At 39.3% G+C, this 17,077-nt stretch overlaps 1 protein-coding gene across 1 annotated transcript in view; it reads left to right on the top strand.

Annotated features, from left to right (window-relative positions):
* LOC110992207 (homeotic protein ultrabithorax) overlaps positions 1-4,890 on the top strand; it is a 100,562-nt gene extending 95,672 nt beyond the window's left edge. Inside the window, exon 3 of the mRNA XM_022257928.2 lies at positions 2,720-4,890. The gene's annotated coding sequence lies outside the window, so the exon portion shown is untranslated. The remainder of the gene's footprint in view (positions 1-2,719) is intronic.
* The last annotated feature ends 12,187 nt before the right edge of the window (positions 4,891-17,077 follow it).

Here is a 17,077-nt window from a genome sequence, read left to right as displayed (position 1 = left end):
TTCTCGGTTTTCCCAAATAATTTATTTAGCGGGCCGCCGTCAATTTATCTCCGAGGGAGCTAATTCCGCGTCGGGCCGGTGGCTGGCTGGGCGCATGCTGTAATTCAACAAATTGCACGTCCTACTCGATTTATGGTCTCTCTCACTTGACGAAGCGCTTGCCTTCTTTCATTGTTCCTGACCAGAGCAGAAATAGACATTCAGGATACAGTCTAGGTCATTAACCGCAACTCTATTTAGGGATTCCTGCAAACGTCGTATGACGGGTGCGAATTAATTGCTTCGCTTTTCGACTAAACTTAATTTATTTGATTTATGCGTATGCTTTTTCGTCATTTCCTGTGTATTACTCAATCTCACTCATATGGTTATGAAATAAAAATTAATATACCAATTATTTAAGCGCAAGCATTTTATAATAAGTATAAAAGATTTCTTGTGAAATTAAAGGTGAATTGGAAAATTATGGTATTTAATTACAAATTGGCTCATAATTTTTATTCACGAATTGTGGCATTTTTGTTCAAAAGTTCAACGTGTATTTTCGTATAACTGTGTACAAACTTAAACGCTTTCGTGTATGCGGCAGCCCTTACAGTGACAGATAATAGTATCAATTATTCGGTTGGCGTCCTCTTCCTTTATTACTTTCTGCTGAAGGTAGAGGCTGAGCTTTTTGCCTCTAATGTAACAAATTGTACTAGAGCGTTACTTTCAGAAATTAGGTATATTATGTTTTCTAATCCATACCTAACAATATTACTTACCATAGAAAAATAAAAGATTTTGTTTAACGTGAATTCATGTGATTGTATACATTATCAATTACATATATTAGAACATAAGCATTCTAGCAAGGGAAAAAATTAAACACCACAGTAAAGCTAAAAACAGTAATAATAACTAAAACTAAATGGAAACTTAAAACTCATAACGATACGGAAAGTACGATAAAGAAAGGTACAGTGATCAGTGTCACTTTAATAATAATTACTGAATAACCTAAATTTATCCTTTGAATTGAACAAATATTATTTCACATTATATTACATAATATAATTAAGTAATAATAAATGTTTAAAATCTAGCCAACCATCGGAACTATATAGAACATTTGAAATAAATAAAAAACTTTCTAAACACTAGGCACATCTTCACTTACTATTAAGACTTCATCACAATTCCAACTGAACAATATTAATCTAATTATGTCATATTATGAATTCGTATATCACCTCATTAACTTTCTGTGTCTAGATCAACCCATCCAGTTCTGATTTCACAAAACAAACCCAGCGCGCATTAAAGTGCAGTTATTGTGCACACATACATGCATTGCAGAGATTTAGATGTTATTTAATCTGTGATAGTGTTGAGTTATATGTACAAGTAAACTGGAAATACGTAGCTTCGTTGTTTCTTTCTGCTGAGTGCGGACGAGCCGAGACGCTATACCGCGCGAATCGGCTACATCAGCATACGCCATCTATATGGAGCTGTTATTACAATATAACCACTTAGGGTTCTTTCAGAAAAAAGAATACCGTTTTTTAAATGCCGACAATTCACGAGCGATCCGTATGGCATTGAGAGTGTCCATGGGCGGTATCCATTAACATCCGATGAGCCCTTCAATCCGTCCCGTTTGTCTTATTTTCTATAAAGAAGTATAAAATAGGATTTTAGATATAATAACGCCTATATGTATAAAGATTTAAGAGATTTTGATTCCACTAAAATGAGCACCACGTCTTCAACGATTTCATTCACTTTTAAGCAATTTAAAGTGCATTTGTTAAACGACATCATTCTTGTGATTGTGTGGAATTTATAATTGATAGATCCAAAATATGTTCCGCTTGCTTGTAAATAAATGATTTATTATTATTTATCTACGTGAAGTAGAAGCGGGTCTGCACTACTCTTCCAATATTATCTGATAATGGATAGATTCATATTTACCTATAACAGAAGCTCCAAGTCTATCAGCTTTAATATAATATAAGTATATTTAATTGCTACAAAAACTAAATTATTACGCGGAAGCCATGGTCAGTAGTCGTAGTACCTACTTACCTATTTTACTCAAATACGTTCATATTAAATATTAGTTACAGCTTTGAAGGCCAAATAAAAGTTAAGTTTTCCTGTAAAGAATATTAAATACAGCTCTATGGATATCCTTGGTCTCTGTAAATCAGCATATGCAAAGTGGTATAGCAATAAATCTAGCAGCTCTTGCTCGTTCTCGCATCATGTTACATCTTAATTTCAGACTTGGAGCCTGCGAGCTACAGATACGGCCTTTATCAAAATCGTTTAAATTAATGCGAAATTAAATTAAGTGACGCAAATATTATGATAAAGAATACGATGGTTTTTATTCTTATTGTATTTTATGAGATTTTAAATTTAGAACTGCGTAAAATAAGATTTTGATTGTGTGGCTGTTGTAGGACATTGTATGGTTTTACAATGTATGAATGAAATTCAATGTAAAAGTACAATTGAGTTCTATATTTAAAATAGTTCTTGTAGTTGTCAAGATTTTTAATTTATATTAAAATCAACGACTCGTAGCAATTATGACTTATTATTTAAATATGGAACCCGCAAGGCTCGAATTCCCAATCGAGTTCCACAATTATTTTATTTATTCTTTGCATATCACTGTTAATTTCCAAACATCATATTAATTTTGCTTTTTCTTTTGTTTCAGGTGGTCGTCATGTTAATAAACATGTATGCTTGGTAGGCCTAAACGCAGAGCGGGCTTAATTCGACACACGAAGTTATTTGATCAATTGCACTTAAATTGTATCATACCAATTGAAGAACCGCATTTATTAACCTGTTCAAAATAAGCATTTGTTAAGGCATATAGCCAACGTTCGTGTCCACTCGCCTGACACAATTTCACATCACGAGGTCAAAATATCAAAGTCAAATATCGAATAAATTTTCCTTTGAGCCCACACGATCGCTTAGGCAATCGACTACCGAAGATTTATTGTCAAAAATTTCCCGTTAGTAACGCTCAGCGAGCACTCCGCGTATCACTATTTCACAAATAAAAGAACCAGTCGCGATAATATCGTCGACTATAAATTATATATAAAAAATACACGTACAGCCCGCTTATTTATCGCTTAGCTTGAGTTATGTTAATCCCAATGATTAATATTGATTAATATTAATTAGCATTCGATCGTGAGAGGTAGGTTTTAAAGGGGGCGTGTACGAGTGCAAAGTTGCTATCAGTCAGGCTAATCTGATACGGTGGCTCCACTAGGCATAGGTCGAGTTCCCGCGTTGTCGTGATATATTGTTCAGCATCAGCCAGCATAAATCCTGAACGCCTGCTGAGGTACACGAGACGCGGCCGAGCTGCCTCCAGCTTCAAATAGAATTGTGTTTTTATTTATCGTGCGAATCGTACCGTATCGATCACTCCATCTGCTAAACGCGATCTCGGCTCGAATTGTATGGAATTATTGCTTCAATTTTGAATAAATGTACAAATAGGTCAGGTTTTCTGATGACTTGCCATTTAACGATAACCATTGGTGTATAAGTAGTTGCTTTCTCATAAACGCTTGGTCGCGCTTCACTTCAATGGTCAGAATGCGTTAATGAATATGTAAATATTTACTAGTGTATATTTAATCTGAAACTCATGTACAACGTCTGTATACGGTCAGAATTATCTTTATTATATTATAATTAAATGTTTGTGGAAAACCTTTGGCAATGTGACGTATTAAACAAATATGGTATAAAATCAATAATTTTGTTACCAATACAAATATGAATAACGCTTATTGATACGTAGCGTACGTCACATTTGCCAGTCGAAATACGTAAAAAAGGCTTTATTACAAAAATATTCCATTTACTTAGTCGATAGCTTAACTTATTCTTAGCTTACTCACTTAAATGACAAACAAAACTAGTTGTGCCCAGTATACGAATAGCTAATTTAATTAAGTTATATCTAATATAATTTATTTTAAGATACAGTAGTTGTAATATTTTTGGATTCCTATAACATACGTACGTGTAATATCACAATGTAGATTAAAAGTCGTTTGAAATTTGGCCGTGATTCTTTCGTATTTTTTCTTAAATATTGCATTGTGCCAAATTATTCATTTTTCTTTTTTTACAATAATTTAAACCCAGAGTTCCTTTATACATACGAATGGATTTTAATACGTATTTATTTAGAAAGAATCTAAGCCTAAGTTTTCTTGTGACTTATTTTGAATATATTGTAAATAAATGGATTATATACATATTTATAAAGCTTTCTCATTTAAATAGGGGTATGTATTAGAATCATGGTTTTAGATACTCTATGTTTTGTCTGTACAGTGAGAACATGTTTCATCGAATACATCTAAACTATCGAGACTTGAAAATATTTGATTAATCCGAATTCGATTTTTAAATTGATTCAAATACCGTAACTATAACAATTTCAATTTACAAGCCTTATTTTTTCGGAAATAAATTACAAACACGATAGTTTTGGTTCACTATATAATTCTTGTATCAATTAGTAAAAATAATTTTCAGTACATTTATTATTTTAATTAAACTTGCTCATGATTATATACGTAAAATTGGTCCTTGAAGCATTTCATACGTAAATAGTTAGGCACAATTTATAGTAATGTATAATAATTAATATTAATTAGATTATAGAGAAATACTTAAACTTGAAATCTAGTTGAAATGATTTATATGTTTGTGTTTGATGATTGTACTGTGTGAAATGTTGTATAAAATTATACGATTTATCACTTATAATATATATTTGAATGGGATGCGATAATTTTTTTGTACAATATCAACTAGTGCAAAATTTGCATTGAATAAAATTCTGTTACTGTATATTTTGTATTTTTATTACAACCTTAAAAATTAAGACAGAACAATATTCTGTTGGAATTAAAACGAACTAATCTCATAACGAGCAGTAGAGATAAGTAAGTCCCACATTATGCTACACAAATTCTTCAAACATACCTAACACAATATAAATATCATTTTATAAACTCAACCTTGAGGTCATTCCCCTTTAAGGTCATGAAAACACAGCTTGACCTATCAGCTGTTCAATATCGACATAATTTCCGTGGCTCTAAACATTGTTATTATGGAAGACATAATCTTAACCATTATACTGAAAATCAATTAGATATCTTTATATAGATAATATTTTAAAACTGCTACGTAATCTATTCAGATTCACTTATATAATAAACTGAAATTTACTTGTGAGCGCAATTAATACTTTCTCGTACTGTGAAAGAAACGGTCAATTACAAATCTTAGAAAAAAACACTACTACTTTTATATACCTACAATTTGCTGTAAGGTGATACAATAGGTTATATCGCCAATGAGTGTAGTAAGTGATAGATGAAAAAGGCTTTTACAGGGAAAATCATTTATCAAAATTCTATTTTTAAAATCAAAAATAGAAATAATTAAGTGATATTTTTTAAATATTATATGTAAGAATCGGGAGTCAAATCTCAAGAGCCCTGGATATTATATCCAATATGTTTCTGCCATTGGTACCTACACTAAACGCGAAGTGACTACTCTTCATCATAGATTACCAAAATCTTCTATATTATAGTAATTTAATTTATTCTATTATTTAAACCTATAAAAATTGTTTAGAAATAATATCTTAGCTTAAATCTTCACATTACATAAGAATATTAAAATAAAAGTGGATTCGGAAGAATAATACAGCTTGGCAGGTATATTGAGGAGTAGTCGTGTTGTCGTGCCAAACAGGAAGTTTATACGAGGCCGAAGAATATGGGGTTCGATGCCTTGCTAGCGAAATTTCAGCTTTATTTGCATACGCGTCATAGCAAGAGTTTTATTGTACGTCGTGAATAAATTTCGAGTGGGTAAGTTACTGCTTTGCTGGAATAATAGCAGTTTATAACTGTATTAAAGTATGTTTGTAAACATTCTTAAAGATATTTTAATCGGATAGGAATTTAATACGTCGATATTATTTTTATATTATTATAAATTATCTGACCTTTATGCTATGAAGTTATGCATAGGCTATCAAGCAACGCTGGATTGATTAATTTTAATATTTTATTATTATAATAGCAATTGTGGAGATTACGTAGAAAAGTTTTTCTATTCTAATTACCATTAAAACATATTATAGGTATGGCTTAATAGGTATCGAATGCCCATTATAGGTATAAAAACTATAAATTAATCAGAACAGTGCCCCACATGTAAATATCCTACATTAAACCTCTTTAATAGAAAAAAAAATGTTAACCACGATTAAACTGCATATTAGTTAAAGGGGAAAATCGCAGTTCCATTTTTAAAAAATCCAATTTATTTAAATACAAGAAAAGCTTAAGCACATCTAAAGTATGATTTACTTGAGAGGAACTAAGCTGCATTTTTTATGGAAACCGTAAATTCGTCCGTCTGGGCCCGCAATAAATCAGCCTGTATTCCAGGATTACAGTTGGAGTAATGATTCAAGTCCACCTGGTGAGGGACTGCTATTATTTAGCGATTTGCTCGACCGTACGCCCAGTAACCACTTTTGGGGACTATGTGCTTAGTCTGCGGTACCTCGCCATATTTGAAAATAGAACATTCTGTGGTATTGATATTTCTGTGATTTTTAGTATAAGATTAATGTTAGTTGGGTTAGTAAATATTTTAAAGAACTGAGCATGAAATGGTTAGCGTCCCCCGCCAATGGACACATACAACCGACCGTCGTCCCGTGCGGACGTCTGCTCCAGTGCTCTCTCGCTCGCTCCGTGTGAGTCATCGCCGCTTGCCACTGTGTACAGTGCGCACGCGCTCTCCGACTGCTGCCTTTGCCGCCTGCTGCGCTCTCATTGGTCGCTTCGCGCCTTCGGTGGACAACGGGCTTTGAAGGCTGCAATTTATGATCGCGGGTTTACCTGCGGCCGCTCAGATAGCCACCTAACGGTGCCAAACGGTTATCTGTCGGTTAACGCCTTGTGCGGGAGTGTTTTGTCCGGGGTGCAATCACCGTGCCTTTTTCAAGGCGCGTAACAGCCCCTCCGCTTCCTCCAAGTCCTGTTGGCGGCCGGGCCTCTTAGTAGGCACGCGATAGGGAGTAGGTACTCCAACTACTTTCCTAGCAACCGGCTAAAAACAGGTCCACTGTTGGACGGGTCCTGTCACATCCGTAGGGGCTCTATTTACCCAAACTCCTACGGGCTGGTTAGGTCGGTGACAAACCACACCTCCGCTATCACCAGCGGAGACGCATACACGTTAGGGCAAATCACTAGCTTAGGTACTCACTACCAGTAGGCTTAGGTACACACTCGTCGTCAAACTGTTGGCTTCCCGCCTTCAGAATGGCGTCCGAGGACCCACCTGACATGAGCAGTTTAATGCTCTTTTTAAACAAACGTTATCCAGACGTTATTCGGGCCTTTAATGAGTCCGTTGTCGCTGACTCGCCGCGTTCGCCGTCACCGCCGCCGCGTAAGGTAAATAATAAAAATGCCTCCGCGAAGGCATCGCGATTAATTATCGACCAATCCGGTTCTCGCACGCGCATCGATGAATGCGGTACCACCTCGCGCACCGACCAATCAGGGTCTCGCTCGCGCTCGCGCTCACCGCTCCGTGCGGAAAGCGTAAGCGATGAGTTAAAAAGCCAATCACGGCCTTCGTCGCGCATGTCGACTCAATCCGCCCGGGCGGAATCATTAAACGAAACGTCGTCGAACGAGTCAGACGGCTTCGAAACGGTAGGGCGCAAGAAAAAGCGCTCGGCTAAAGGCGGTCCTCCGGCCAAGAGGCCAACTCAGCCCTCAAGCCCTCCTAAGAGGGATCTTAGCTCCCTTTTATCGGGAAAACCCGCGCCGTCCGCTCCCGCGGACCGTATTAAAACACCGCCGCCCGTTTACATTAGGGACAAGGGTGTATGGCCCGCCCTCTCTAAGCTCCTCGACACTAAGTCGATAAATTACAAAGCCCGTACGCTGCGGGATAATTTATGCGTACAGGTGTTTTCGTCGGATCACCACCGCTTTTTAACCTCCCACCTTCGCTCTGAAGGTATCGGAGGACATACTTTCCCCCTACCCGAGGAGCGCGTCCTCAGGGTAGTTGTCAAGGGCATTCCGAAGGAAATAGACTCCGGGATAGTCCAAACCGACTTAGTTGAGCAAGGGTACCCCGTTAGGGAGGTATTTAGAATGCTCCAACGCACTACCAAGGAAGAGTACGATATGGTACTCGTAGTGCTAGATCTCACTCCGAGCGGGAAAAAGATATTCGGTCTCAGAGAGTGTTGCAAGCTCTCCGGACTGAGGGTCGAAACTCCCCTCAAACATTCATTTACACGACAGTGTCATCGCTGTCAACTCTACGGGCACGCAGCCCGTAACTGTTTCGCCAGGGCGCGTTGCGTTAAGTGCTTAGGCGACCATGGCACCGCGGACTGCAAGCGCACACTTCCGTGCGCCGAGCCGCCGGTGTGCGTGCTTTGCGGGCAACGGGGGCACCCAGCGAATTATCGCGGTTGTCCTCGAGCCCCCAAGGCGCATAAGCCGGCGTCTAGGCGCGCGGCGGGGCGTGACGCGGCCCGCCGTGGCCTGGGAGCAAAGCCCACTTACGTGCCGGCCCCGCAGCCCGAAAATAGCCCCTGGGTCAAGCCCCCGGCAACGGAGGGCCCTCCCCAGCTCACGTCAGAGGCCTTCCCGCCTCTACCAACCAAAGCGGCACCTGCGGCGCCTTCCCAGGCGCCAGCGCCAACACCCGCCATAACGGAGAGGACCACCCCTAAGGCGAGCCCTCCTCCTCAAGCCCCCCGCCCTCCCGCGGAGGCATCTGCGGAGTCCGCAAAAGTTCACAGCGCATTTAATCTTGCGCTTAGCGTTGTAGGCGCGTTAGACTTGGATGCCCTGGTTGCATTCCACGAAGCCTATACGTCAGCTAAAGGTGTGAACGCTAAGGTTGACGTCGTTTCTCAGCATGCCCTGCTACTACAATTTGTGCGGCAATTTGTACAATCTAACACACCGAAATAGCTACGACCACGTCTAGGGTCAAGGCTCGATCGCTGTCCGTAGTGACATTTAACGCAAACGGTTTCAAGCCGCAGGCAGATTTGGTCCGAGATTTCCTCGTTCGCCACCAAATAGATATTTTCCTCGTACAGGAAACGTTTCTTAAACCCAGCGTCCGCGCACCTAGATTCGCGAATTACGTCGCGGTTAGAAACGACCGACCTACGGCGAAAGGCGGAACGCTCATCTACTATAGACGTGCGCTTCACTGCTCGCCGCTAGACCCGCCGTCGCTAACAAACATAGAGTGCTCTGTGTTACGCGTGGCTATGACCGGTCATCAGCCGATTATTATCGTGTCGGTGTATCTCCCTCCATCTAAGGACATCCTAGAGAGCGATCTTAGGACTCTGTTTGCGCTGGGCCCCTCGGTCTTATTGGTCGGGGATCTCAATAGCAAGCACGGGGACTGGAATAGCTCAAAAGAAAACCCTAACGGGCGAGCCCTCAGTAGGCTTATTGACATGCTCAATTTCAATGTCATAGCCCCCATTCAACCGACTCGTCGCGGCATAACTTGTAACGGCCTTCTCTCAACGGACGTCTTAGACGTAGCGGTTCTACGAAACGTAGCACTACAGCCGCGTAGCGTAGAAGTGCTACACGAATTAGACTCAGATCATTTCCCGGTTCAATTTGAATTCGGCCCACCTAATACCCAAGAGAAGAGGTACAAGTCCATTGTCGACTGGCAGAAGCTAGACGAGGCCCTCAAGCCCGTCGAAACTTCTGACCTCTCTAACATCCCCGACGATTTAGTCTCGTCCGCTCACGCGTTAGACGCGATCTCCTCGGTCACAAATTACATTCAGACCAAGGTCGCCGAATCGTCCCGGAAGGTCCCAGATGAGTTCGCTCAACGCTGGGAGCTTCCCCCGGACGCGAGGCGTCTGTTGACCGAGAAGAACGCGGCGACTCGCGCCTTCGCCAGAGCGCCGACCGACGATAACCGCAGAGCACTCCGCGCCTCGCAGCGCCGAGTCAAAGAGCGCATGCGTGAAATAAGAAACGAACGCTGGGACCGTCTTACCAGCGAATTGTCACCTTCGCATACGGCCTATTGGTCTCTCGCGCGTTCCCTTAAAACCGACACGGTGGCTTCTATGCCCCCTCTCAAGCGTCCAAATCTGCCTGACGCATTCGATGACGACGAAAAAGCCGAGTGCTTAGCCGTCAACCTAGTGGAGCAGTGCACGCCGTATCTCGACCATAGCGACCCGGCGCACGTCGAACACGTGAACCGCGAAGTCGAACGCATAGTCGCACTGCCCCTCTCTCCCGAGCCGCTCCCGCCTACGTCGATCGCCGAGGTCAAAACTCTAATCAAGAGTTCACTGCCTCGTAAATCTCCAGGTCTCGACGCCATCTCGAATAAGGTCCTCCGGTGCCTCCCGCCCCATCTGATATGCTTGCTAGTGGCCATATTCAATTGCCTACTCGAAAACTGCACCTTCCCGGCGCAGTGGAAAGAGGCCATTGTCATAGGTATTCACAAGCCGGGCAAGCCTCGTAACAATCCCACCAGTTACCGCCCTATCAGCCTTCTCAACACGCTGAGCAAGCTGTACGAGAAGGTAGTGAAAAAGCGCCTCCTAGACTATGCCCTAGAGAAGGGGCTCATCCCCGATGAGCAGTTTGGCTTTAGGCCGGCCCACTCGTGCGTCCATCAAGTCCATAGGATCACGGAGCACATCCTTTCAGGGATGAACAGCTCACTGAAACCGAGAGCCACGGGTGCGCTCTTCTTCGACATAGCGAAGGCGTTCGACAAGGTGTGGCACAACGGCTTGATTTACAAGCTCTACCACTTTCAAGTGCCACTGAGACTCGTGCGTATCGTACACGACTTCTTGTCCGACCGTTCAATTCGCTATCGCGTGGAAGGAACGTTATCGTCTCCTCGTCCAATCAGGGCCGGAGTACCGCAAGGCTCGGTCCTTTCGCCCCTTCTCTTCACGCTGTATACCGGCGACATCCCTAGGGCTCCGAATGTGGAGCTAGCCCTCTATGCCGACGACACCGCTCTCTATACCACTCATAAAGACAGAGGTGTCATCGTGGATAGACTCCAGACCGCAACCACGTCGCTAGGCGAATGGTTCCGGAAATGGGGCTCCCAATTAAATCCCGAGAAAAGCGTTGCAGTTCTCTTTGCCAGGGGCAACCCCGGTGCTAACGCTAATACTCGGGAAAAATTTCTCCTCAAAAAAGAGGTCACCCTTTACGGACAAGCCATTCCATGGCAAAAGTCCGTCAAATATCTAGGAGTCACGCTCGACAGCGGCATGTATTTTCGTAAGCATGTAGCCGCCGTTCGCAAGAAGGCCGCTTTTGTCCTCTCTCGCCTCCATTACCTCCTAAATAAAAGGAGTCACATGTCCCTTAGACACAAGGTAACCTTGTACAAGGCCTGCGTCCGACCGTGCATGACTTACGCTAGCGTAGTCTTCGCGCACTGTGCCCCCTCGTACATCCACCGGTTACAGGTGCTACAGTCGCGTTTCATGAGAATCGCGACCGGCGCACCCTTCTACGTGAGAAACGTCGATCTCCACTATGACCTGGAGCTCCCTACCATAGCCCAATGGATGAAGTTGGCGTCCAAACGCCACTTCGACAAGGCTAAACACCATCCCAACCCACTGGTGCGTAAAAGCATCAATTACTACCCCTTCCCGACTAAAAAGGCTCGTAGGAGGCCCCGACACGTACTAACGGATCCGGATGATCCAATCACAGTAGCTAACGATAAATTAAAAGCCGCCCGCGCGGCCAATAATAATAGCAGTAGCAATAGACAGATTAGGGTAAAAAACCGCCTTCACCGGGGAAGGCGAGGACCTTTACTTCGCACTTCGCTCACTCCAGTGAGCTTCCGTCCTGCCCTTCAGGCGATTGACCCCCCCGCGACGGCCCAAGCCGAGGTTCGAGACGCCCTTGCGCGAGTCGCGGGAAACCCCCCCTTTCCGGCTGAGCTAAGCTCGCCAAACAGCCCGTGCTGAGCTGTAAAGGCCCTTAAGGCCAACAGCGAGATTCCATTCAAAAAAAAAAAAAAAAAAAAAAAAAAAAAAAAAAAAAAAAAAAAAAAGCCAATGGACATACGATCTGTCAGAGAACTCGCGAGTTCCGTTTAAAATCGGTAAGCTAATAAACAAATTGATCTTCTTTACATACATAATAATAAAATATTTTTAACCTTTTTGAAATGTTGTTGTGTGAAATGTGTTGAATGTTGCTTAAAGAATAGATTTGACTAATTATTATTTATGATAAAAATAAAGAAAGATCGTATATATTTTTTGTTTAACCTACAATTTAAATCTGTAGACTCAAAGGTGTTCTAAATTCAAAAATTGTTACAATCTCTTAAATATGTACGAAATTTCTTATAACAAGTTGAAAATACAAGCCCGAGATAGTGTTCTATGTTGAAATTAAGGCTCCCATGAAAGGCTTATAATTAACGGTCTAATTAGGAACGTGAGACTGCTTACTTTATTAGGTGGTTGGGGCTCGTGACGCTACGATGTCCTGATATCGGATTTTGGTACTTGTTTAATTAGGTACTTCATGTTACAGCAACCCTTTAGTTTGCTCCACGTGTATTTTAAATAAGATAATAATAATGACGAACTAATGTATGTAATTATTATTATCACAACAGTAAAACATCATTCAATCTAAGTCCAAATCGTTTTCTACGAAAATATTATTTCATAATACAAAACCCATTTTGTGTTAGAATATTTAAGGCATGATAATCACTCAGTACAATTAAAAACATGAAAGTATAAGAATAAAATAAAAAATCAGTGGCGATACAACGTCTTTAGGTCTTGGTTTTATTTCTGAATCTGTTTCATGATCATTTTTTTTTAATCTAATAGGCAAGTAGGTGATCAGCCTCCAGTGCCAGACACAGGTCATCAACTTTTTGGGTCTAAGACAAGTCAGTTTCCTCACGATGTTTTCCTTCACCGTTCGAGCAAATGTTAAGTGCGCACATAGAAAGAAAGTCCATTGGTGCATTGCCGGGGATCGAATCTACGACCTGAGGTATGAGAGTCGCTGAAGCCACTAGACCAACACTACTATTTCAGTGATATATAAAAGTACAGTAGATATATAAATATCTGTAGTTTCCCATAATAAACCTAAATTAACTAATATACATACTCAGTATAAGAATAGAGTGCTAATACATCGTGCAAGAATGTCAAGCTTTTATACCAGCAATAAATTAAACGATACGTCATACAATAATTAGCTATTGCATAAGCCACTGTACATATAAAGCTATCGGTCTTGCGTGTGCGCATCCATATTTTGCTGTCGATGGACATATTGAGTTATCTTAATTAGCGAAAACCACCCAAGGAATTGAGTTCCGACTGGAGCTTACCAACTGTTCCTTGTAAGATCTGTATGAATTTAGTACTACGGCATAAAACCTATTTCAAAAAAATATATTATTTAAAAATTTTTTTACATAATTCATGGATTTCATATCGGCGGAGATAAAGTGAACAATGAAATAAATAATTTTGTATCATGTACTGAAACTATAAAATAATTTTGTAGCGATAATCTTGTTTTAGTCTTGGGATTTAGCTTTCTTATTAATAATGATATATACATATATTATATAATGATAATTCGTCAATCTATTAGGCAAGTAGGTCGTGCCGTCCTCAGGATATTATCCAACGATTTTTCAACGTTTGAGCGAATATAACAGACATAGAAAGAAAGTCCATTAATGCACAGGCAAGGATCGAACCTACGAGCGAGACCTCAGGACGAGAGTCGCTATTTGAGGCCACTAGGTCACACTGCTCTAAATAACTGAAACTACGAAAAATATAGCAGTTGATAATAATCCATAAAACACCTTTCCGATGTTTGATTCTGAAATCAGTTTTAAACTGGAACAAGTGTAAAGTTTAAAGTTATTGTTGATACTGCAAGCTATTTATTTCTCAAAATACTGTGATAATAATGTTGCTAAGGCGGTGTAGGTTATCATTCAATAAATTAATTTTCAATACGATTAAGACACGCTATCAAGCATCGCGACTGTCTTTACGCCCACAGCAAACAATTAATATTTCTCAACATGAGCTATTAAGTTGTTATAGGTAATATAAAACCAATGAAATTAATGAAAAACAACAGGATTTTAATAAACTTTTAAATATACTGTAGTGAAGTCTTAATTAAAAATATTAATTCTATTATATTTCGAATCACACATTTAAGAGAACATTATATGTACACTGAGCCATAGAATCCACCAAAATAATTTTTTAATAATTATATGTTAAATTAGATATTATTAGATGGAAATAAATACAAGCGGATAAGTAAAAACCGTGACGCGTGTAACGGGTCCTCACTTCGAAGAAAGGATTTTCCAACATTTCCTAGTCAGCCCTGGGCCACCTGTAAGTACGCTAGACATACCGCTTCTTTTTTTTTGGTGCGAATTACTAGAACTATCGAGGAATGACATGACACATCAGTATATTAGTATTCAAGTATAGAATATAAACAAAAAACTTATTATTATTCTGCACTATGCGTTTGGCATCGATGATTGACAAAACATTAGGTTGGATGGAATCTTGTACAATTGTTCATGCCAGTCGTTTTAACATGTCATGTTGATATTATCGTTCGCTGAATTTTAATGAAATTGCCTTAATTATATATATATTTAGTGCCTTTCCGAATGTTTTTCAGTGCTATGTCATATGAACTATGTGTAAAGTGAAGCTGATGGATAGAGCTGCAAAAGCTAGAAGGGGGCATAGAGTACCAATGGTACTGAAAAAACTACTACGGAACTGGAATAGTAGATTAACGAAAAAAGAAAATTAAACAGTAACAAAACACTTGTAAAGATTGGAAATAAACGTGATTTATCATAATTTTCTATTATGAAGCAAATTGTTTTTTAATTTGATAAATAAAATTAAACCACATATTTATAATTATGTTTTATTTAAACAGTCTGCATATTTTATCAGTGCGTTAAATAACATATCAGTGTGTTATTAGTTTATAAAAATATTTTAATGAATTGTCTCATAACGAGAAAATTATTTAACATTGCAAAAAGCCTAATATTAGTAAATTAAGTATAACGCCTTATTAAAAACTGTTTTTCCTATTAAATACTCTTAAATTAAGGCATGATTTTAAAAATGGAATATCACCTCATATGGAGCATCCCAAGTCCAAATGCGTCAATTTTGCAACCTCGACAGCAGAGAAGGCGAAAAGAAACGAAGCCACAATACGCCTAAAATACTTAACTAAATAAATCACTTCAAGGTTGCAAAATCCAAAAAGATAAGAAAATTTAAAAAACACCAAACTGTGTCATTATATTTGCGCAATAAATAACACAAAAATCACCTGTAAATGCAAATTCGACCATGAAATATTGGTACCGCGTATTGTTAATTTTTTAATACCAGCTTTACCTCTGTTAGCGGGTGGTAAGGTGCAATATCTGTGAATGCAACGACTTCGAGTATATGCGAAAATAATCGTTCAGCTCATAGAAATAAGTCCTATATTGGTAACTGCGTTATATTATAGTTAAAAAGGTTACATTTGAAGCGTCTATAGAGAAGTGGGCTGTAATTTATCACCTCTTTTACATTGTAATTGCGTAAATCATGCATTTATGACACTTGGTCACAGTCAGCTTTGTCTCCGATATACCGCGGTTTCGCTCGTTATGACTATGGAAAACATCGTAAATATTGAAGTATTGTTATAAGGCAATACCTGAGGAAACTTTTGTGTTTTAATTTCCTGTAAGAAAAGAATTACTATTAGCAAGAAGAATGCACCGATTTGTATTGCAAAAACTGTGTCTTAAGATACGAGTATACTGTAGGTATATTTTATTTTTAATAATTATAAGTATTCATTTATCTTAGTATATTTATCGTACCTTGCAACGAGGAAGGTACATAGGTGTATTTTATTTATTCTTAGACGACATTTGTTTTACCACTTAAACCAAGGTGACGGATACTGAAGGGCTTTAGCCCTGTCCACATTAGCAAAGTATAGAAATATAAATTGAATTTAAAGACTTAATTAGTGATACCCAGGCACGTAACGTTGACGTTTATCTTATCTGGTAGAGCACGATCCGCGCATGTCCTGCGCAAACGTCGTTTGATATAGCGACCGAAGGATTTATGCTCGTGTACCTACGCGATACTTGTACTGGATGTTTCAGTTTGTTTACTATTTTATAGGCTTCCTACATTCATATAACATGTGATAAACATTTATTATATTAAATGGAAACTAAAGTTAACTTCTATCACAAATCACTTAAATTACCTATTATCAAAATATATCTTTGCTTTACAATATAAACATAAATTCATAATATCCTTAAAAATAATTTTATTTAACTTTGTTTTAACTAGTAATAAAGATCCTCGCTTATATGTTTTAAATAAATGGACAGAACCAATATCTGTATCTATAAGCACAACGTAAGTGTGAAATCTGTAACAAATATTAAGGAAAATATCTAAATACTAATAATCTAATAAATACAGTATAATGCGTCTTATGTATTGTATTCCAACGAATAATCCTTGGGGCAGTAAGGTCGCTCCGTAGAACCTGCGAATTGCTCAGGAAGCTTCTGATCTTCTGGAAGGATCTACGCTGGTGTTAATCAAATCAAATCGTTTATTTGCTAGAATAGTCTTACTACTACTACTTACTACTTACTTAATAGCCGGGACTTTGCCCACAACAGACCGAATAAGCGTCTAAGTGTGCAGATTGAGTCCACATTACTCCTAGAACATGAACAGAAGTACATACATGTCTGAAAGGATAATAAATGTATTTATGTAAATAAATAAATAAATATAATATAAGATGACATTTGCATGCCTATTTATATGTGG

This window comes from Pieris rapae, chromosome 8 (genome assembly GCF_905147795.1).
Source record: "Pieris rapae chromosome 8, ilPieRapa1.1, whole genome shotgun sequence".
NCBI classification, from domain to species: domain Eukaryota; kingdom Metazoa; phylum Arthropoda; class Insecta; order Lepidoptera; family Pieridae; genus Pieris; species Pieris rapae.
This window is presented reverse-complemented; position numbering and strand designations above follow the sequence as displayed.